Here is a 24,663-nt window from a genome sequence, read left to right as displayed (position 1 = left end):
AACTAGCCACAGACTGCACACAGCCAGTGATTTTCATACAGAGCGCTACGTAACGTTGCCAATAAGAAAACATAAACAGCCTACTTACACGGCGATCATACATGTCGCCATCATCAGGTGAACTGACGGACTGAGCTCCTGTGAACGTGCCGGCACGGAGATCCGTACGCTATGGCTGCTCAGAGGGAACTGGGTTCGGTCGCGGCGGCGGCCGATTTAAATACCCTCCGCCCGCGGCGCGCTCCCTCCGCCGTCCGCGCCCCACGCCACGGTCGCGCGGTGGAACAGATTGCGACGGCGTCTGAGATGACGTCGGTGTGATGGCTCTGTCCGCCGTGGTCGTCACAACTATACGTTTGCTCGATTTACTCTCGATTAACCCAATCGCTGGTTCCCAAGCCTTGCTAAGATTATAGCCACAGTCACGGTTTATGAGGTCGTCATTGGTGCGAATTTCGTTGGCCCCTCTAACAAGGCTGTCCCAGTATCTCGACGTCTGTACGAGAATCCTCGTGCTGTCATACTCCATGGCGTGATTTTCCGACAAACAAAGTTCAGCGACCGCCGACTTGCTCGGATACATCAGTCGAGTGTGCCTCTGGTGTTCACGGCATCGATCCTCGACGGTACGCATCGTCTGACCAATATACGACTTGCCACATTGACACGGAATCTGGTACACGCCGGCCTCCCTCAAACCGAGGTCTCCATGTCGTCATCCGTATGGAAACCTTCGTGCTTTATCCGTTACGTGGACGACACGTTCGTCATCTGGCCACATAGTATGGATAAACTCCTTGACTTCCTTACAGATCTAAACTCCATACACCCCAACATCAAATTCACTATGGAGACTGAAACGGAGGGTAAATTACCTTTACTTGACGTCTTGGTCAAGAGAAGGGCTGACGGCACCCTAGGTCATGGGGTGTATCGGAAGACAACACACACTGATCTGTATTTGCACGCAGACAGCTGCCACCACCCTTCACAGAGGAACGGGGTACTTAAAACTCCAGTACATAGGGCGCGCACTATCTCTGACGCAGAGAGTCTACCCCAGGAATTGGAACACCTGAGAACTGTATTTCGAAAAAAATGGGTACTCAGAGTGGCAGATTCAATGTGCTCTCCGCCCAACCACTGCAGCACAACCTGTTGAGATGGATGAAGTCACGAGGGAGGAGGTAGGCACTGCATTTATTCCATACACAGGCGCACTCTCGGGGAAAATCGCCCGCATTCTGAAGAAACACCTGGTCGGAACTGTGTTTTGTCCTCCAAATAAAACTCGTGCACTGGTGGGGAGCGCCGAAGATGACCTCGGTTTGAGGAAGGCCGGCGTGTACCAGATTCCGTGTCAATGTGGCAAGTCGTATATTGGTCAGACGATGCGTACCGTCGAGGATCGATGCCGTGAACACCAGAGGCACACTCGACTGATGTATCCGAGCAAGTCGGCGGTCGCTGAACTTTGGTTGTCGGAAAATCACGCCATGGAGTATGACCGCACGAGGATTCTCGTACAGACGTCGAGATACTGGAACAGCGTTGTTAGAGAGGCCATCGAAATTCGCACCAATGACGACCTCATAAACCGTGACTCTGGCTATAATCTTAGCAAGGCTTGGGAACCAGCGATTGGGTTAATCAAGAGTAAATCGAGCAAACGTATAGTTGTGACGACCATGGCGGACAGAGCCATCACACCGACGTCATCTCAGACGCCGTCGCAATCTGTTCCACCGCGCGACCGTGGCGTGGGGCGCGGACGGCGGAGGGAGCGCGCCGCGGGCGGAGGGTATTTAAATCGGCCGCCGCCGCGACCGAACCCAGTTCCCTCTGAGCAGCCATAGCGTACGGATCTCCGTGCCGGCACGTTCACAGGAGCTCAGTCCGTCAGTTCACCTGATGATGGCGACATGTATGATCGCCGAAATATTGTGCCCGTTGGACACTATAGACCGGCAGCACACCCGTGGAAATTTTGATTATCAAATACGCCGGGAGAAACTCAAGAATCACATGAAGGGATAAGTTTTTTAAGGACAATCCACACTTTTCGAACGCCGTTTAGCACAGGATAGGTTCTCGCCCAGCTGTCAGGCACATGACGGAGTACCATTCCACACGGACGCAGCGATTCAATAACCATCGGTTCTGGCACCTCAAACGACTGTTGAAAGATCCGAATGACCGTCACTCCCAAGCCTGAAGGAGCATCTTTTACGTCGAAGATGTGGCCATCATAGTGTCGAAATTTAAATTCCCTTTGAGCAGAGGTGATAGTTATTTCACATGCAGCTTAATCGGTTATCCTGGCTTACATTATGCTGCTTACAATGAATAGTATGGGTTCTTCCCAATCGTCTCGTATAGGGTGCCTAAAGGATGTTGCGTTCTTGAAATGCTATGCAACAATTCCAGCAAAATCTCATTAATAGTTTTTATTACAAATACGAAGAATGACAATACTTAACTTGTATTTACAACAAGCGATCGCAAGCGATGGGCGACAAGCGAATACGTGTCCTTTGCTATTCTAACAACCCTACCACAACAAAGGTCAAAATTTAATAATGATTGTGGTGTTGCTCACGCTGCTAAATACTGCATTTTCGGGCAACAACAAAGTTATTATGTTGCAGGTGCCATTAGAGCACAGTTAATAAAGTCATTTCATGTAATAATGAATAAACTAGGCACTCATCTTTTCGTGTTCCCAACGCTGGATCGTTGTAAAATCATGGCTCAATCGTCGAAAATCTAGGTGGTGATGATTCCAAGCTCGGATGCAAGAAGGCCTAGGTTTTACTCTGCTATATTCAAAAGTTTTGTAGATGCGCTTCACAAACCATTCTTGAAGAATAAACCTTTCAAAGTTAGCACAATAGTGATGTAAAAAAAAATAATCAGCACTCCGAATTTAAGTTACACTTCCTTTTAATTGCTTTTATTGCAATATCAGGTAACACACAAAACATCACTTCAAAATACAAAACATAATTGAAAACATCTTCCTCACTGTTAAAGTTCACATTTTATAAGCTGACTACGTTATGCGTCTTTCCAACATGACGTCCAAGACTTGACTTTCTCAAGGTCCGACTCTAACTAACTAATAATCGCTTACGCGCCCAAAAATCAAGAGTTACAAGTACGTCAAAGATGATAGTGACAAAAGAAAGAATACACTTAAGAATAATATCATTGCAACATAAACATATCGATGCATCAAAGTATCTCTACATTAATGGAATCAAATCTGAATGTTGTCTCAGAAATATGTTAACTACTTCTACAGAAACACAGTAGAATATTACTGGTATCGAGAGGTTCAGGTGAGGTGCCGTAATGGTTGCGTAATTCAAGTACCATTACACTACATACAATGTTCATGCAAGCAACCGATACGAATCACACATCACTGCTATCGTATCACTCTCTGCCAGACCGTGCTAATACTGTCCAAATACTGAGCGCATACTGAGCGGTCGAGGCTGACAGGAGCGGCGCTTATCTGTTCGGCTAGGGGGTGCACCTGTCGTGGTGCGGTCCTAATCAGCGTACCATTGGCCGATGTCGTCTCACTGCCTTCGTTCCGGCGCTTGTGGTTACGCCAGAACAGATAGGCGTATCCCAACTAGGTCTGTAGCAGGTAAATGAACTCCATCCCTCAATGAAACGCTGTATTTCAAAAGTCTTGGATTTGGCACAGTCGTTGTCAAACGTAAATTGGAGCGTAGTCTTTCTAAAGTTATGTGCCATGGCGACCTATTCAGACAACAACACGCGCGAGTGTCAGCCGTGTAAACACTTGCTCTTCTACGTACGCCCGCGGCCTGGACAGCAGGTCCGAGTCGTGCCACTGCCTAGTGCAAACTGTACCATTTGGCTAACCGAGCATGACTCACGGACAGACCAAAACTTACATATGTCATCAACCTTGTGTCTACGGCCTGTACTCGTACATTCATTGTGTATATTTTCGTACAGGAGAGACATTTTACTTGAAAGTCACCCTCCCGATGTCGGTGGACAAATACGATACTGCAGTGCCTGCGATATTCCGAAATACGATGCAAAGTTCCTTCGGACATCCATGCTGAGTAACACAGGAACTAATTCGGAATAACACAGTCACTACAATATCGTATTAAAAAGTTATGTTCGTGTGAGATATGTAATCATACTCCTCAGACTGTTTAAAAGAGGTGTGTAACGCTTATCAATGCTCACAGAAGAGACAGATGTAGAATTTTAATCTATTTTAAGTCATGTAAATATGAATTTGGTTCATTTATGACATACTCGATAGAACCTTGCAGTGGAAATACTTTCATAAAATTTATTAAATGTGTACCTCTTCTTGTTTTATTTTGTTCTTGTATATTGTTGTTGAAGTCAAAACTGGTTTCTCATTCTTAAACTTTATTGTACGTGGTGTGATGTTAAGCTGAACAATGCAAGTGGTTTAATTGCGTAGACACTATCTGAAAACAGTCACCAGATCACTCTGAAACTGTATAACTGTATTACAATTAACTTTAGGAAAACGTAAAACAGTATACTGAATAACCTGTCCTATGAAATTCTGAATTGTGCAGTGGAGTGACCAGAGCTACAATGTGTTTCGTCACAATAGGTGACTTGCAGTTCCCACTCAAAAAAGTAACAATAAAAATTCTCCCTCAAACTGCATCGTATTTTGAAGGATAAATTTCCAAAATGATTCTACAAAAATTCCCTATCATTTTACGCATGAAAACTGTTTAAATAAAATTCCGGAGATAAAACGATGCACAAGTGATTGTAACACTGCACTGTAAGAATAAGGCTGTCTGACAAAGTAAATGAGATTTGAACTACTTGCTACGCATTACTGTGAATGATTTTATTGTGTCCTGAAATTAATGTAAAATTGGTCCTAACAAATTTTCATCTCTTTCTTTGTTGCAACGGAAACCCTGATTTGCTCGAAATATTAAAATCAACACAGCAGAAAATCAGCTAAAGAAAAGCAACCCTGCCCAATGCACTGCATGGAAAAGTTGCTGTGTTAAGCACACCATGCTCTATCTTGAATAACTGTTCTCCTCTCATTGCAATGCGGCGACACACAGTTACAAAACAAAATTTTCATGAGGTGATGTTGGTAGAAACTCGAGTTACAAAATTATTGAAAAGAGACTAGCATTCAAAACTGTGTTATGAATACTCTGATTCCTTAAAAATTACTATCATCTTTACAGAAGTCACTGCTTGTAAAAAAAGAGATTCTAATATCTGAGGCATAATTTAATATTAATCTTGAGTATTAATATATTTTATTAGGTAACTTACCTTTGCAACACTGAAACTGCTAGAGCTTTCTTATATTACGTCGCTAATCGAATTTTGTGGATTATTTGTCCATTGCGACGTGAGAGTTTTTCCCTGCCAGCATTCTTTCTGACATTGCTGTTGGAACGAATAGGACCCAATTCTGACTGCTCTCAAACCATACTCAGGGACGTAGTAAGTTGTGTAATCGTATGTTAACTGATTTATTGGATTTATAAAAATCAAGGTAAACTTACGTGTAAACATTTCTCCTTTGTATCTTAACGATTCGAATTGCACAGGGTGTCCCACACGAAAGAGGCGCCACAAACTAACAGTTGCTTAAAACACATTTAAGGGCTTTGCATGAATATCAGGAAATAAAATGAAACGAATATATCATACCTTTTTCTTGGGGAAATAAAGGTGAATCACAAAAGGTGGTGGAAGTGACCGCCCACGACTTGTAAACACAGTTGAACATGACGCTGCAGATTCTAGAATGTTGCTGCCGGAACCTCTGGTGTCACTGCCTGGATTTCACGGACAGTAAATCTTCCAAGTTGTGTGGTTTAATTCTGTAGACCTTGCCTTTTAGGCCATCACAAAGGAGAAAGTTAGGTGGTGTTAAATCGGGTGACCTCAGGGGCCGCAGTCCTTTCGAAATCACTCTGACAGGGGAAAATGATTCGACCTCAGCAGTGGTCACTCGAAATGTTTGGCATGTGGCGCCATCCTGTTGGTACCCACCCACAGTAAGTTCTTCATCGTCTATCTGGTTCACAAATTCTCGAAACGAATCGAAGTAAACTGAACTTGTCACAGTAGACTCGAAAAGAATTGGTTCGATAGGGCGACGCTGTGATATTACACAGAACACGCCAGTCTTTTGTGAATGCACAAGGTTGCTCCACCGGTACACGTGGACTTTCATTACACCACAAACGTGTATTCGGAGAGTTTACAAAGCCGAAGAGGTGGAATCACGACTCGTCATTGAACACACGACTCGTCATTGAACTATGTGTACTGCTATTTTTCTGGCCTCTGAGCACCAAATTGTTGAAATCAACGGCAAAATGTAGTGCGTTTGTCCTTGTCATTGACACTCAGTTCCTCAACAACTGTAAACCTGTGTGGATACACGCCCGCTTTCTTCGCAGCTCTGTGACATATGTTCCACGACATTCCACATTCCTGGGATAAACGTCGAACAGACTTTGCAGGAGAGGCCAACAATCGTTGTTTCACGTTAGTCACTCTTTCTTCCCGTAATGGCGGCCGGCCCTGTCGTGAAGATCAAACATGGTTCTCCTGCTCTCTATCTTTTAACTATCTTTTGTTTGCTTGTATGCAACAGTTAGATGGTATATGCTGGTCACCAAACCATTTAATAAACATTTGATGACATGCTGGAAGCAGTTATCCAAATTGTTTCATTACAAACACGCGCACTCCGACAGAACAGCGATACATTGTCACTAAAGACTGAACACTGAGCTCCAGCCAAAGCGATGCGTGAAAACACATTGGTGCGTCAAACGATGTTGCAGAATTCAAATGTCACAAATTACACGGTGAATTTCAGCGGAATTGTTACACATGTTTGTGCAGCCTCTTTCGAGTAGGACACACTCTACTCATTTTTCGCTGTTTCCTCCGTTAATTAAAATCCTTAATATTTTGGCGTTCCGCCAGTTAATGATGTAAGCAGCTGCGAGAGCCAATAGGTAAACTCTCGAAGATTACTTTGATTGTTACAGTTTTAAACGTACCGATACGAAATAACACGGTTGGAATTTGACTTACATTTCAAATTAACAATTTCCCAAATGTTTATTAATTATTCATATTTAACTGACATATTTTAATGCTAAGTAACGAAAAATTATTACAGTTTGTAAATATATGCTACAATGTCATTACAACATCAGTTATTCGCAACTCTGTGGGTGGAAATACAAGTTAATTCATCTTTTTATGATGAGAAGCAAACCGATTCTTTAGTAATGAGTTCTAATTGATAACGTGGTTGCGGTTAAGATGACGATATCGTTAATCAAAACATGTAAATTGAAGTTTACTTCCTAGAATTACTGACTATTAGATTATTTGCCTTGTGGTACTCTGCAGTTTGGAGGTATCTGATCAAAAATATCCGGACGCCCCTATGTAATAAGGAATTGACCACTAGATTTCACCAGAGGTGGAACCGCAAATATGAAAGGAGGGGGGACTAATGTGTTATGGATATGGAAGCAGTAACAGCAAAATATATCGTTCAGGAGAGGTCGTTGATCTCGAACGTGACCTAGTCATTGGACGTCATCTAACAAATCCATCAGGGGCATTTCAACCCTTCTAAAGCTGCTCAAGTCGACTCTTGGTGATATGACTGTCAAGTGGAAAGGCGGAGGAACAATTACAGTTAAATCAAGACCAGGCAGATCTGAAGTACTGACGGAGAGCGGCCACCGAGTATTGTGGAGGGTGGTTTATTTATTTACACGTCAAGTTCCGTAGGACCAAATTGTGGAGCGTATCTCCAAGGTCATAGAACGTGTCAATACATTAAATTACAACGTAAAAGTAATAACAGACAAGAAACGTATATGAACCCAAAAAAGTCAAGCCATAAGTTTAAGCAAACGCAATCAACAATACAACAAGAATCAGCTTAATTTTTCAAGGAACGCCTCGACAGAATAGAAGGAGTGATTCCTGAGGAAACTCTTCAGTTTCTATTTGAAAGAGCGTGGATTTCTGCTAAGATTTTTGAATTCTTGTGGTAGCTTATTGAAAATTGATGCGGCAGAGTACTGCAGACCTTTCTTCACAAGAGTTAAGGAAGTCGGATAGCCGTGCGGTTCTAGGCGCTACAGTCTGGAACCGCGTGACCGCTACGGTCGCAGGTTCGAATCCTGCCTCGGGCATGGATGGGTGTGATGTCCTTAGGTTAGTTAGGTTTAAGTAGTTCTAAGTTCTAGGGGACTGATGACCTTAGAAGTTAAGTCCCATAGTGCTCAGAGCCATTTTGAGCCATTTTTGGATTCTGATACAAATGCAGGTTTGATTTCTGTCGAGTATTAACTGAGTGAAAGCTGCTAATTCTTGGGAAGAAGCTGATATTGTTAACACGAAACGATATTAAAGAATATATATATTGAGGCAAATGTCAAAATACCCCGACTAGTGAACAGTGGTCGACAAGAAAGTCGCGAAATTACATCACTTATTGCCCGAATTGCCCTTTTCTGAGCCAAATATTAGAATGGGAGAGTTACCCCAAAATATAATACCATACAACATAACAGAATGAAAAATAAGCAAAGTAGACTAATTTTCGTGTCGATCGATCACTTGCTTCAGATACCGTTCGAATAGTATAAATGGCAGCATTAAGCCCTTGAATAAGATCCTGAACATGGGCTTTCCACGGCAGTTTACTATCTATCTGAACACCTAGAAATTTGAACTGTTCAGTTTCACTATGCCCATTCTGTGACATTAAAACTTCGGTTTTTGTTGAATTATGTGTTAGAAACTGTAAAAACTGAGTCTTACTCTGATTTAGCGTTAGTATATTTTGTACAAGCCATGAACTTATGTCATGAACTGCACTATTTGAAACCGAGCCAGTGTTGCACACAACATCCTTTATGACCAAGCTAGTGTCATCAGCAAACAGAAATATTTTAGAACTACCCATAATATTAAAGGACATATAATTTGTACGAACAAGGAACAGGAGTGTCCCCAACACTGATCCCTGGGGCACCCTCGATTTGACTGTACCCCACTCAGACCCCACATCACAGCCATTCTTAACAATGTGAATAATGTCCGTTTGCTGTCTGTTGCTAAAGTAAGAGGTGAACCAGTTGTGAGCTACTCCCCGTATTGGGTAATAGTCCAACTTCTGGAGCAATATTTTGAGATCAACACAATCAAACAATCAATTAAATCAAAAAATATGCCTAGCGTTCGAAACCTCTTGTTTAACCCATCCAGTACCTCACAGAGAAAAGAGATTATAGCTTTTTCGGTTGTTAAACGAAAGTACCTCACTGAGAAAAGAGATTATAGCTTTTTCGGTTTTTAAACGAGATCTAAAGCCGAACTGTACATCTGATAGCCAATTACGTGATATAAAATGATCAATTGTCCTTACAGACACAGCCTTTTCAATAACTTTATCAAACACTGATGGCATAGAAATAGGTGTAAAGTTGTCGGTATTATCCCTTTCTCTCTTTTTATAAACCGGCTTTACTACTGAATACATTAATAGTTCAGAAAACTGACAATTCCTAACGGAAAAATTACAAATATGGCTAAATGCAGATCTGACATGTGTAGCAGAGTACTTTAATATTCTGCTAGGCACTCCATCATATCCATGAGAGTCCTTATCTTCAGTGATTTAATTATTGACTCGGTCTCCCCCTTGTCTGTATCACAGAGGAGTATTTCAGACTTCAATCTTGGAAAGGCATTTGCCAAGAGAGTTATACGATTCCATGCAGAAATTAAATTTTTATTTAATTCACCAGCAATGCTCAGAAAATGATTGTTAAATACGGTACATATATCTGTACAATGATCTTAGACCATTAACGTATTTTGCTATGTAAAGTGCACGATGACATTATGTCACGCCATCATTGTGTACAATGTTCTTAGACCATAATTTGGTGTGTACTGTGTATGACGACATACACAGTTCAACACATTTAACAAAGCAAAATGATGTTAATGATCGAAGAGTATTGTACTCCGTAAGGCGTGACATACTATACCATTTTGCACGGTACAGAGCAAAACACGTTACTGACCTAAGATCGTTGTACTTGACTTGACTTGAAAGTTGAAATCTAGAGACGTGGGGCAAAGAGCGACGCTGCTGGACAATGGATGGCTGGAAACGGGAAAAATGAACTGCATGCTTTTGAAGTTAAAACCTAGTACTTAATCAAATGATTTTAAGATGCACGAAAATCTGTCGAGGTTCTACCCCACCAGCTGTTTCTTGCATATCATGAAGGGAAGGAAAATTTAGTTAGCGTCCGTCGACGACGATGTTATTAGAGACGAAGCACAAGTTCGGGTAAGCGGGGGGAGAGATAGAAAATCGTCTGCGTGCTTTTTAAAGGAACCATCCTCGCTTTTGTCTTAAGCAATTTACGGAAACCATGGAAAATCTAAATATGTAAGACCAGGGAGCGATTTGAACCACTAACCTTACGAATACATAGCCCTGAAGCGACGTTGTAGTCTTTTTCCTTTAGACTACATTACCTTCAGCAGTACATACCTAGGTAGACGCACAGTTCGATCATTCATGAGGTCCCTGTGTTGCCACAGTGGACGCTACTAAATTATTGTGTCTTTTGATACGTGAACTTGATATTATTGAGAGTATTACACTGTTAATGAGGTCATAAGTTTTAGTAAAGAGACGTTGTAGTCTTTTTCCTTTAGACTACATTACCTTCAGCAATACATACCTAGGTAGACGCACAGTTCGATCATTCATGAGGTCCCTGTGTTGCCACAGTGGACGCTACTAAATTATTGTGTCTTTTGATACGTGAATTTGATATTATTGAGAGTATTACACTGTTAATGAGGTCATAAGTTTTAGTAAAGAGGGGAAGCTATAATCCAAATTCTCTTCGATGTCTATTGTTAATATGGCATCCTACCTCTGTTGCACAGAGACACGATAGGAAGCGACGGAATTCGGCGTAGGGAAACGACTCAGCATTTTGTCTTCAGTGGCGTAGATGAAAAGAGGAAAACCAAATTCTGGAGTTTCGAGTAGAACCATCTGAGAGCCACAGGCCAAAGGTTGTATCCGTTGCACTGATGACAGGGCGTTCCCTGGAGAACGCTGATTCTGTGATTGCAACACAGTGAATGTTATTTTAAAAAGTTTTTTTTTGTAAAAATATCTGTTTCCAACTACACAATTATTTTCTGGGCGTAGACCTACTGGATGTGTTATGGAATTACCTTCCTCCGACATTGCAACTGAATTACCCAACTCGTTACTTGGAGTTTATTAAGGCGATTGTATTTTTCACGAAAGTCAATTCCAGACCTGAGTTCAGTCTAGATCACAAATAAATTACGATTTGGACCAAACCCATTAGTTAAAATTCCAAAATTATTCCTTGCTCTTATGTAGATTTTATGCCCTTCTTTGAGAAGTGGTAAGTGACTCCATGGCCTGACTGGGGATTGAACCCCACAACTTTGGGCACACTGTTTGATACTAACTTACTTACCCCCCCCCCCCCCCCCTTATAAACGATATACATCAAATCTGTTTTAATGGCTCATAAATGATTGTTGAACAACACTGTCTATTTATGTTCAAGAAAATCAAGTGGCATGCTTTTTATGAAAGTTGTGCGTATGTCTTGAATATAAATGAGTGTAACGGGTGTGCGTATGGCGCGGTGTGATGCATTTGAAGATTATGAGAGCAGGGGAAGGGTGAGAACTGTTGTTGACACATACTCTATTACGTAGAACATCGCGTGGGGGTCACTGGGTTTAACGTACACTCCTGGAAATGGAAAAAATAACACATTGACACCGGTGTGTCAGACCCACCATACTTGCTCCGGACACTGCGAGAGGGCTGTACAAGCAATGATCACACGCACGGCACAGCGGACATACCAGGAACCGCGGTGTTGGCCGTCGAATGGCGCTAGCTGCGCAGCATTTGTGCACCACCTCCGTCAGTGTCAGCCAGTTTGCCGTGACATACGGAGCTCCATCGCAGTCTTTAACACTGGTAGCATGCCGCGACAGCGTGGACGTGAACCGTATGTGCAGCTGACGGACTTTGAGCGAGGGCGTATAGTGGGCATGCGGGAGGCCGCGTGGACGTACCGCCGAATTGCTCAACACGTGGGGCGTCAGGTCTCCACAGTACATCGATGTTGTCGCCAGTGGTCGGCGGAAGGTGCACGTGCCCGTCGACCTGGGACCGGACCGCAGCGACGCACGGATGCACGCCAAGACCGTAGGATCCTACGCAGTGCCGTAGGGGACCGCACCGCCACTTCCCAGCAAATTAGGGACACTGTTGCTCCTGGGGTATCGGCGAGGACCATTCGCAACCGTCTCCATGAAGCTGGGCTACGGTCCCGCACACCGTTAGGCCGTCTTCCGCTCACGCCCCAACATCGTGCAGCCCGCCTCCAGTGGTGTCGCGACAGGCGTGAATGGAGGGACGAATGGAGACGTGTCGTCTTCAGCGATGAGAGTCGCTTCTGCCTTGGTGCCAATGATGGTTGTATGCGTGTTTGGTGCCGTGCAGGTGAGCGCCACAATCAGGACTGCATACGACCGAGGCACACAGGGCTGACACCCGGCATCATGGTGTGGGGGGCGATCTCCTACACTGGCCGTACACCACTGGTGATCGTCGAGGGGACACTGAATAGTGCACGGTACATCCAAACCGTCATCGAACCCATCGTTCTACCATTCCTAGACCGGCAAGGGAACTTGCTGTTCCAACGGGACAATGCACGTCCGCATGTATCCCGTGCCACCCAACGTGCTCTAGAAGGTGTAAGTCAACTACCCTGGCCAGCAAGATCTCCGGATCTGTCCCCCATTGAGGGACTGGATGAAGCGTCGTCTCACGCGGTCTGCACGTCCAGCACGAACGCTGGTCCAACTGAGGCGCCAGGTGGAAATGGCATGGCAAGCCGTTCCACAGGACTACATCCAGCATCTCTACGATCGTCTCCATGGGAGAATAGCAGCCTGCATTGCTGCGAAAGGTGGATATACACTGTACTAGTGCCGACATTGTGCATGCTCTGTTGCCTGTGTCTATGTGCCTGTGGTTCTGTCAGTGTGATCATGTGATGTATCTGACCCCAGGAATGTGTCAATAAAGTTTCCCCTTCCTGGGACAATGAATTCACGGTGTTCTTATTTCAATTTCCAGGATTGTATTATCCTTGGGACAGCTCAGCTTCAATAATGTCACAAGCCGCATCTTCGTGAGACACCGTAGACGGTAGAGTGATTTGGAATCAGTTCCAAGACAATTGCACAGCTTCTGGTGTTCAGGAACTTGACACCACCAACTCCCACCTGCTTTCCGGTCAGATGCTGAAAATTTCTTCCACCACTAGGATCCGGTTCGGCTACCTCCGAGACAAGCTCCAAGACACAAGCGTACGTTAGCGACCTCGACTACAGATGTAGAGGACGGTAAAACAAAGTTTATTGGAAAGGCATCACCAGAAGAAGGTGTGCCATTGGAATGCATGTGCTGACTAAGTAAGTTAGAAAAAGAAATACATTCACATGCAAAACAGCTTCATTCTCTAGGTAAGTCTTCAAATACACGTTGCTGAACACGACGTCGTCTGATTCACATTGGAACACTGCAAAATAACGGAACTCTTTTACGACTATACGGTGGCAAAGTCAGATAGGGGTTGTCAGAAACATGACAAAGACAGAAAACGTCATAAAACTCAATTTCTTTCATCATTCTGCAGCAAGTCTCAGAACAATGGTTCCCAACGTTCCTGAGGCCGTTACTCCTGAGAACTACTCCTGAATACAATCAGATATTACATAGTACCCCCCCCCCCCGAATATACACACAGCGTACCCCCACCATCACTAAAATTAGTGCTTAACTAAACTACAGAATTATAACGAATTTTCTTGGAACAGTTTTATTTTTAAAACACCGAAAAATATATGATACTAACTTTCTCGTAGGTCTTTCACTGAACTAAGCCATAACAAGTCAATGATACAGTTGGATATATATTGTTTATTTCTAAGACCCTTTCTTAAATATGGTTAGACGGATAACTCTCTCATCGCGTTTCATAAATCATCTCCCAAGTCCATTTAGTTCCTTGTTTTTGTTTACACAGCTGTCATTATCACAGATCTGCTTTCACTGCCGTATATCTTGAACGCCACCTTTCTTTCCCATGTGCTGTTGTTGTTGTTGTGGTCTTCAGTCCTGAGACTGGTTTGATGCAGCTCTCCATGCTACTCTATCCTGTGCTAGCTTCTTCATCTCCCAGTACCTACTGCAACCTACATCCTTCTGAATCTGCTTAGTGTATTCATCTCTTGGTCTCCCCCTACGATTTTTACCCTCCACGCTGCCCTCCAATACTAAATTGGTGATCCCTTGATGCCTCAGAACATGTCCTACCAACCGATCCCTTCTTCTGGTCAAGTTGTGCCACAAACTTCTCTTCTCTCCAATTCTATTCAATACTTCCTCATTAGTTATGTGATCTACCCATCTAATCTTCAGCATTCTTCTGTAGCACCACATTTCGAAAGCTTCTATTCTCTTCTCTATTTACCGTCCATGATTCACTTCCATACATGGATACACTCCATACAAATACTTTCAGAAATGACTTCCTGACACTTAAATCTATACTCGATGTTAACAAATTTCTCTTCTTCAGAAACGCTTTCCTTGGCATTGCCAGTCTACATTTTATATCCTCTCTACTTCGACCATCATCAGTTATTTTTCTCCCCAAATAGCAAAACTCCTTTACTACTTTAAGTGTCTCATTTCCTAATGTAATACCCTCAACCTCACCCGACTTAATTCGACTACATTCCATTATTCTCGTTTTGCTTTTGTTGATGTTCATCTTATATCCTCCCTTCAAGACACCATCCATTCCGTTCAATTGCTCTTCCAAGTCCTTTGCTGTCTCTGACAGAATTACAATGTCATCGGCGAACCTCAAAGTTTTTATTTCTTCTCCATGGATTTTAATACCTACTCCGAATTTTTCTTTTGTTTCCTTTACTGCTTGCTCAATATACAGATTGAATAACATCGGGGAGAGGCTACAACCCTGTCTTACTCCCTTCCCAACCGCTGCTTCCCTTTCATGCCCCTCGACTCTTATAACTGCCATCTGGTTTCTGTACAAATTGTAAATAGCCTTTCGCTCCCTGCATTTTACCCCTGCCACCTTTAGAATTTAAAAGAGAGTATTCCAGTCAACATTGTCAAAAGCTTTCTCTAAGTCTACAAATGCTAGAAACGTAGGTTTGCCTTTCCTTAATCTTTCTTCTAAGATAAGTCGTAAGGTCAGTATTGCCTCACGTGTTCCAGTATTTCTACGGAATCCAAACTGATCTTCCCCGAGGTCGGCTTCTACTAGTTTTTCCATTCGTCTGTAAAGAATTCGTGTTAGTATTTTGCAGCTGTGGCTTATTAAACTGATTGTTCGATAATTTTCACATCTATCAACACCTGCTTTCTTTGGGATTGGAATTATTATATTCTTCTTGAAGTCTGAGGGTATTTCACCTGCTTCATACATCTTGCTCACCAGATGGTAGAGTTTTGTCAGGACTGGCTCTCCCAAGGCCGTCAGTAGTTCCAATGGAATGTTGTCTACTCCGGGGGCCTTGTTTCGACTCAGGTCTTTCAGTGCTCTGTCAAACTCTTCACGCAGTATCGTATCTCCCATTTCATCTTCATCTACATCCTCTTCCATTTCCATAATATTGTCCTGAAGTACATCGCCCTTGTATAGACCCTCTATATACTCCTTCCACCTTTCTGCTTTCCCTTCTTTGCTTAGAACTGGGTTTCCATCTGAGCTCTTGATGTTCATACAAGTGGTTCTCTTATCTCCAAAGGTCTCTTTAATTTTCCTGTAGGCAGTATCTATCTTACCCCTAGTGAGATAAGCCTCTACATCCTTACATTTGTCCTCTAGCCATCCCTGCTTAGCCATTTTGCACTTCCTGTCGATCTCATTTTTGAGACGTTTGTATTCCTTTTTGCCTGCTTCATTTACTGCATTTTTATATTTTCTCCTTTCATCAATTAAATTCAATATTTCTTCTGTTACCCAAGGATTTCTACTAGCCCTCGTCTTTTTACCTACTTGATCCTCTGCTGCCTTCACTACTTCATCCCTCAAAGCTACCCATTCCTCTTCTACTGTATTTCTTTCCCCCATTCCTGTCAATTGTTTCCTTATGCTCTCCCTGAAACTCTGTACAACCTCTGGTTCTTTCAGTTTATCCACGTCCCATCTCCTTAAATTCCCACCTTTTTGCAGTTTCTTCAGTTTTAATCTACAGGTCATAACCAATAGATTGTGGTCAGAGTCCACATCTGCCCCTGGAAATGTCTTACAATTTAAAACCTGGTTCCTAAATCTCTGTCTTACCATTATATAATCTATCTGATACCTTTTAGTATCTCCAGGGTTCTTCCATGTATACAACCTTCTATCATGATTCTTAAACCAAGTGTTAGCTATTATTAAGTTGTGCTCTGTGCAAAATTCTACCAGGCGGCTTCCTCTTTCATTTCTTAGCCCCAATCCATATTCACCTACTACGTTTCCTTCTCTCCCTTTTCCTACACTCGAATTCCAGTCACCCATGACTATTAAATTTTCGTCTCCCTTCACTATCTGAATAATTTCTTTTATTTCATCATACATTTCTTCAATTTCTTCGTCATCTGCAGAGCTAGTTGGCATATAAACTTGTACTACTGTAGTAGGTGTGGGCTTCGTATCTATCTTGGCCACAATAATGCGTTCAGTATGCTGTTCGTAGTAGCTTACCCGCATTCCTATTTTCCTATTCATTATTAAACCTACTCCTGCATTACCCCTATTTGACTTTGTGTTTATAACCCTGTAGTCACCTGACCAGAAGTCTTGTTCCTCCTGCCACCGAACTTCACTAATTCCCACTATATCTAACTTTAACCTATCCATTTCCCTTTTTAAATTTTCTAACCTACCTGCCCGATTAAGGGATGTGACATTCCACGCTCCGATCCGTAGAACGCCAGTTTTCTTTCTCCCATGTGCTATGTTCCAGAATTGTGTCTGTCAGAATGAATGATGACGCTGTTACTGTTGCATTGTAAGTACTGCCTACAACATATTCTCAGAAAGAAAGTTAACTATCCATTGTGATGGTAGACACACTCGTTACAAAAGATTTTTGCTCTGCACTACTGTTGTCCCTAGTGACAACTGCTTCACCTGCGTTCCTTCACCTGCAACCTGCATCCTCATTTAAAATGAACCAAGTTAAAATGTGTGCGCTAGACTTACCGCGTATAGCTCAGTGGATTCCTGGATTCCTGATGTCTGAGCTGGCAGAAATTGAAAGACTTCAGGCTAATCATGTTTTTTTTCTGACCACTGGCACTAATAATAATAACATTGTGTACAGTAGCGCTGTGGACACTATCTAGTTATTATTGTGTTGTGCTGTCAATTAGTTCGTTTACCAGTTTTAAAGTGAGTAATGCAGTAATATCTGGTCCATTGCAGGAACTAAGTACAACTTGGAGAAGAACGTTTTCATGAGATATTTAGCATTTGCTACGTATTCCATTTTTATTGTCATGGTTCCACTTTTATTGTCATCATCCAGAGTACGAAGTACTAGGCGGCTACACTCAAAGTACAGCTACGCAAGGAGGTCCAGTGCGTGTCGTAATTATCTTATGGCAGCATAACTAATTTGTTAATGCAGAAACGATACTCACTGGAAAAACTAGTTTCAATTTGGGCCACCAGGAGCAAATCTGATGGTTAGAATGCAATAACGACGTATAAAATTGTTTCCATGTGCAATGGATTAGGAACGCGACATGGGCAGAAAACGTCAAAAAAGTGAGAAACGCATGATGTTCATTTAATTATTCAACGCCGCTTGCACAAATTGTTCATCATAAGCACGGTAGGCATCAGCGAGAAGCTGCATCCAGAAAAAGACGTGATCAACAGTTAGTTGCTCGCAGCAGTTTGGTGGAATCTTAGCAACATATTCCTGTATATTGGCCTTCAGGTCAGATAGAGGCCAAGCAAGTTCGTAAGAGATGGAAAAGAGCCACCGTGGTACAACGACCGAGTTAGAAAACTGCTGTGGAAGCAAAGGGAACTTCACAGCAAACATAAACATAGCCAAAGCCTTGCAAACAAACAAAAATTACGCGAAGCGAAATGTAGTGTGAGGAGGGCTATGCGAGAGGCGTTCAATGAATTCGAAAATAAAGTTCTATGTACTGACTTGGCAGAAAATCCTAAGAAATTTTCGTCTTATGTCAAAGCAGTAAGTGAATCAAAACAAAATGTCCAGACACTCTGTGACCAAAATGGTACTGAAACAGAGGATGAAAGGCTAAATGTCTTTTTCCAAAGCTGTTTCACGGAGGAAGACTGCACTGTAGTTCCTTCTCTAGATTGTCGCACAGATGACAAAATGGTAGATATCGAAATAGGTGACAGAGGGATAGACAAACAATTAAAATCGCTTAAAAGAGGAGAGGCCGCTGGATCTGATGGGATACCAGTTGGATTTTACACAGTGTACGCCAAGGAACTTGCCCCCCTTCTTGCAGCGGTGTACCGTAGGTCTCTAGAAGAGCGTAGCGTTCCAAAGGTTTGGAAAAGAGCACAGGTCATCGCCGTTTTCAAGAAGGGATGTCGAACAGATGTGCAGAACTATAGACCTATATCTCTAACGCCGATCTGTTGTAGAATTTGGGAGCACGTATTATGTTTGAGTGTGACTTTTCTGGAGACTAGAAATCTACTCTGTAGGAATCAGCATGGGTTTCGAAAAAGACGATCCTGTGAAACCCTGCTCGCGCTATTCGTCCACGAGACTCAGACGGCCATAGACACGGTTTCCCAGGTAGATGCCGTGTTTTTTGACTTCCGAAAGGCGTTCGATACAGTTCCCCACAGTCGTTTAATGAACAAAGTAAGAGCATATGGACTATCAGACCAATTGTGTGACTAGATAACAGAAAGCAGCATGTCATTCTCAATGGAGAGAAGTCTTCCGAAGTAAGAGTGATTTCAGGTGCGCCGCAGGGCAGTGTCGTAGGACCGTTGCTATTCATAAAGTACATAAAGGACCTTGTGGATAACATCGGAAGTTCACTGAGGCTTTTTGCGGATGATGCTGCAGTGTATCGAGAGGTTTTAATAATGGAAAAGTGTACTGAAATGCAGGAGGATCTGCAACGAATTGACGCATGGTGCAAGGAATGGCAATTGAATCTCAATGTAGACAAGTGTAATGTGCTGCGAATACATAGAAAGAAAGATCATTTGTCATATAGCTACAATATAGCAGGTCAGCAACTGGAAGTAGTTAATTCCATATATTATCTGGAAGTAGGCATTAGGAGTGATTTAAAATGGACTGATCATATAAAGCTGATCGTCGGTAAAGAAGATGCCAGAATGAGATTCATTGGATGAATCCTAAGGAAATGCAATCCGAAAACAAAGGAAGTAGGTTACGGTACACTTGTTCGTTCACTGCTTGAATACTGCTGATAGAATAGATAGAGAAGATCCAACGGAGAGCAGCGCGCTTAGTTACAGGATCTTTTAGTAATTGCGGAAGCATTATGGAGGTGATAGATAAATCCAGTGGAAGACTCTGCAGGAGAGACGCTCAGTAGCTCGGTACGTGCTTTTGTTGAAGTTTCGAGAACGTACCTTCACCGAGGAGTCAAGCAGTATATGCCTCCCACCTACGTATTTCTCGCGAAGAGACCATGAGGATAAAATGAAAGATTAGAGCCCACACAGAGGCATAACGACAATGTTTTTTTCCACGAACAATACGAGACTGGAATCGAAGGGAGAACCGATAGAGATACTCAAAGTACCCTCCGCCACATACCGTCAGGTGGCTTGCGGAGTATGGATGTAGATGTAGATGTAGAGGCCGAACATGTCCCTGGTAATCGCGTTCTTTCAGGAATCCGCAGACCCGAAAGTCACATGTATTCAGAACAGGTGATCTTGAAGGCCATGCATCCGGAGGTAAAACGCTGCTGGAAGGTTGCATTGAACATCTTGCATGAAAATTGTGGTTTACATACAATTGCGCTCTTTCAAAGCAGGAATCACTTGCTGTACAAGGAGGTCTCGACAGCGTGCAGACGTCATGATACACCTGACAGGCCGTCTGAATGTATTCTCTTCCAAGAAGAACGGACCGAGAATAAAGTTGCTTGTGAATCCACACCACACGGCTACACACGGCGAATACAAAGGCTTTTCGTGCACAACACGCGGCTTAATAGTATCCCAAATTCGGCAGTTTTGTGTATTCACTACACCCTGTAGTGTAAAATGTGCCTCGTCACTCCATAGATTGCTAGCCGGCATACGTCATCCGATTCGTACCAGAAACCGAGGAGCAAATTTAGAACGTTGCTGTGGATCATCGGCTGCTGCACCGTTTAGATTTTGCTAGGGTACCAACGCAATACTGACCACAAAATTTTCCCTGCTGTTGACCATGGGATGGACAATTCTCGTGACCCTGCACGAGCTCTAGCACTATCCGGGCCAAGTGCTGCATGATCAGTTACTGCACCAATAACCTAGACAATAACTTCCACCAAGATAGGACGCCTTCCCCCTCCAGGTGCCACACCAAGCTCACCCTATTTTCGAATTTCATCATCATCTTCTTTAAACCATGTAATGATATGGAAGTTATTCTCAGAGCTTCCAGTGGACTACATTCTCAAATATGGTTCAAATAACTCTGAGCACTATGGGACTTAACTTCTGAGGTCATCAGTCCCCTAGATCTTAGAACTACTTAAACCTAACTAACGTAAGGACATCACACACATCCATGCCCGAGGCTGGATTCGAACCTGCGACCGTAGCGGTCACGCGGTATAACGGTACTTTGCGGGCAGGCGTGTCAATTAGCATCATATTAATTAAAATCGGGGATAAATAGACTTCACTTTGGAAGAATTAAAAAGGGGAAAGTAATACGAAACTTTAATAACTGCACAGTATTACTAAGAAGCAATATAATGAAAAGTAATAAAAAGCAAAGTAGCAAAGACCAAGCGGGACAGAAAGATATAGGGGCGCGTTTGTTTTTTAATACATATAAAAGAACATGTAACACATTATTGAGCTCTCTACCTTCAGTTATCGCGATCGGGCTAGTCGATGGAAAAGTGGTACGCGACTGCGAAATTCGTTAAGGAGATTATTTAAAGACTCTTCAAGATCGTTTAAAATACAGTACGTGTGACGAAGTGATCAGAGACGTTTATTGTCGGGTGAAATGAAAATTATTCCGACAACATAATGCGAACTTTGTGTTAGCTGGGAAAAATACTCTTGGGAAATTATTATGGTTGTGGAACCCACGAAAGTTGCACGAAACGGAAAGCTACAGTTTACGTAATTCTGCATTTATAAAATTGTGAAACGCGTGTGCGCGGAACATTAAGAGAATCTTATCCTTGGACGGTTGCGGGGGTAACTGATACCAACAACGCGCCAGCATAAAAATAGTTCGCTTATTAACTACCAGATATTAATCAACGGGGACCTAAAATACTAGAAACAGTGCATACACCGTTAATTTGAACCCTGCGTGTGAAAGACAATCACATCGAACATTTCGAGAGCGAAGAATAGACATTTAAGTGCCGAATTGAGAGCCTGGGTCGTGTCGATATTTGGACATTATATGACACGCGTTATTCAGAACATGATATCGACCATTCTAATACTGAAAACAAGGATAGGATCGTCACCTCCAATCTCGATTCATATTTCATATTTAGTTAGTGAAAAGAAAAGTGTTAATATACAAACTACATTTCAATTTTATCCACGATTTTGGCTTCATTACGTAGGCTTGACTACATGATAAACAATATCTGTGGAAGTTGTATACAACGTATCGTCATAATATTTAGCCAACTAATATTTTGGGACACCAAAAATGTAAATGCATGAAATTGTTCTTCCAGCTGATGTATAATGTGTGAGTGCGACGAACTACATTGAGAAACTGAACATCCATTACGTACTCGCATGTTTATCTGCGAAAATGGTCCTTGTCGGTACATCAGCATAGAGTTCGAGTAGACTCGCTGGTACATTGCAAACCAATCAGATTAATCGAACATCTGAATACGCATAATGCTGGTATCACCCGGATGTGTTCTTTCTCCTCACCCCCGTGGCAGTAATAGAATTAAGTGTCGGCCGGGAATAACATTTACATCAATTGACGACCATTGAGCTAGCGTCACGAATTTTCGAACGTCCACTGCCATGTATGAAGACGAGTGACACCACGAGTGCTAACGTCGGTCGAGGGGTGGCGTCGTGATCGTATTGAATGACACTGAGCGGTCACAGCGGTTCCAGACTGTAGCGCCTAGAACCGCCCGGCCACTCAGGCCGGCGCTACACTCTCAGTGCAGCACTATAATTGCTGCCATTCACATAAAGCAGTTTCACTAACAGCGCACGGCCTCTCTTCTCGAGTGCATGTCATACAAACAGTGTACAGCGCCAGATTTGCTACTGGTGGCCAAAAGTGGAGCTATTTTTTCCTAGCACAAATCAGTTCCGCATTACTGCATTAGCATGTCTACCAAGTTTCGCTGCGATACAACAATTACAGCCCAGACAGGATCTCGGTGATTAGATGCACTGTAATTCTAACCAGCCGGTATGTGTAAGAAGGTGGATGTGGATCAAATGGTTCAAATGGCTCTGAGCACTATGCGACTCAACTTATGAGGTCATCAGGCGCCTAGAACTTAGAACTAATTAAACCTAACTAACCTAAGGACATCACCCACATCCATGCCCGAGGCAGGATTCGAACCTGCGACCATAGCGGTCACGCGGTTCAAGACTGAAGCGCCTTTAACCGCACGGCCACACCGGCCGGCTAACAAGGTGGATGTGTGAAGAAGATGGTGTTCATTCGTTTCACTAGCGGTGACCTCCATTGGTTCCTGTCAAGCCTTAATTCCAGTATTTCACAAAAAAAGTAATTTTTGGTTTTATGTAATTAGCATTAAAAATCTTACAACATTTATGATAATAATAATTAGCTTCTAAAAATAGTTTCATGACTTAGACACAAATATAGCCTTCTGGTTTTATACTAAAAAAAATTCAATTTACCCTTCAGGCGGTAATGACCCCTAGATTGGGTACCACTGTGTTAGGACACAAGCACTGATCCACATAACGCATACTGTTATAAGCTTCCAATCGTGATTACTGCGCAAGTTGCTGAATTGTCGCTTAGTACTTCCCGCACGACAATCGCTACTGCGGCAGGTGGCCCTACTTTTCGTCCTTGGTGCAGCGGCGTATATACAGTTACACCAAACTTTTTCCATTAATTAGGTCTGTGTGAAAGCAGGATACCGTATTTGTGTGGTACTCTACCGCGGCCGCTCACGGACATAATAGGCTGCCTACCGATACTGCGAGATGGCCTCGGCCAAGGCCGATATGGGCCGCGCTCGAGCCGACACAATAAACACGGCCGTGTGACGTGCGCCGATAGCTCGCATTACAATACGTATTTCTCAACGCGGGTCGCCGCCAGTAATTGCACCTGTTAATAGGAGCGCGTGGCGCGAGGGCCATTCTTTCATGGCTTCGCGATGGGGGGTACCCAACAGCTTTCACGTCGAATTAGGCCTCATAAATGGCGTTCCTCATGACGCAATGGGGCTCTCGCTGTCCAGTTTTTCATTTAGCGCCGTGACGGTATCAAATTATCAGAGGGATAGAGAGAGAGAGAGAGAGAGAGAGAGAGAGAGAGGCGCAGTAGAAGAGAGAGAAGACACTGATTTATAGGTGGCTGCGAAACAATTGCTGTGGCCCCGTGCGATGCGCACTCGTTCCCTCTCCGCCCCGCTTTCGTTGCGAGTTGAGAAATGAAACATTGGACGCTGCTCGAATTAAGAGGTAATTATATTTCCTCGAAATTACTCTGCGTCCGCCGGATGAGGAATGCCTGCAGCCCAACACCTGCTAAGAGGCGAAAAGGCACCGCGGAGCTGGATTCCAGGGGCCCGCACGCGGCCGAGGAATGCGAGCGCGTCGGCTTCATTGTTATTCGCTCGCGGATCCGTTTCGGCGGCCATTTATCAAGCGCTCGTAAATCAGATACAAGGCGGTGGGCAGGGAGGCAAAAGTCGCTTCTGCGCGCAAACTCCGGAACGCGGGTGAGCAAGCCCGCGCATCGCCTCTTCCTGACCGGCGCTCGCTTGCGGTACCAGCCGAATGTAGACTTCTCCGGCACCACTCGCCGCCGCACTAATGGCGTTAATTAAGATGAGCCTTTTGGCTGTTGGCTTAATAAGCCCGCCACGCCATCTCCGAGGACGTTCATTAAAGGCTGCCCAATGGAAAGATAAAACTGCGAGTGTTTGACTGAGGAGGCACTTGTAACGGCACACGGAGAATTGCACTGGTATATCTCCCAATTAGT

The sequence above is a fragment of the Schistocerca cancellata genome, chromosome 6 (genome assembly GCF_023864275.1).
Source record: "Schistocerca cancellata isolate TAMUIC-IGC-003103 chromosome 6, iqSchCanc2.1, whole genome shotgun sequence".
Classification (NCBI taxonomy): domain Eukaryota; kingdom Metazoa; phylum Arthropoda; class Insecta; order Orthoptera; family Acrididae; genus Schistocerca; species Schistocerca cancellata.
The sequence above is the reverse complement of the archived record's forward strand: the minus strand, read 5'-3'. Positions refer to the sequence as shown.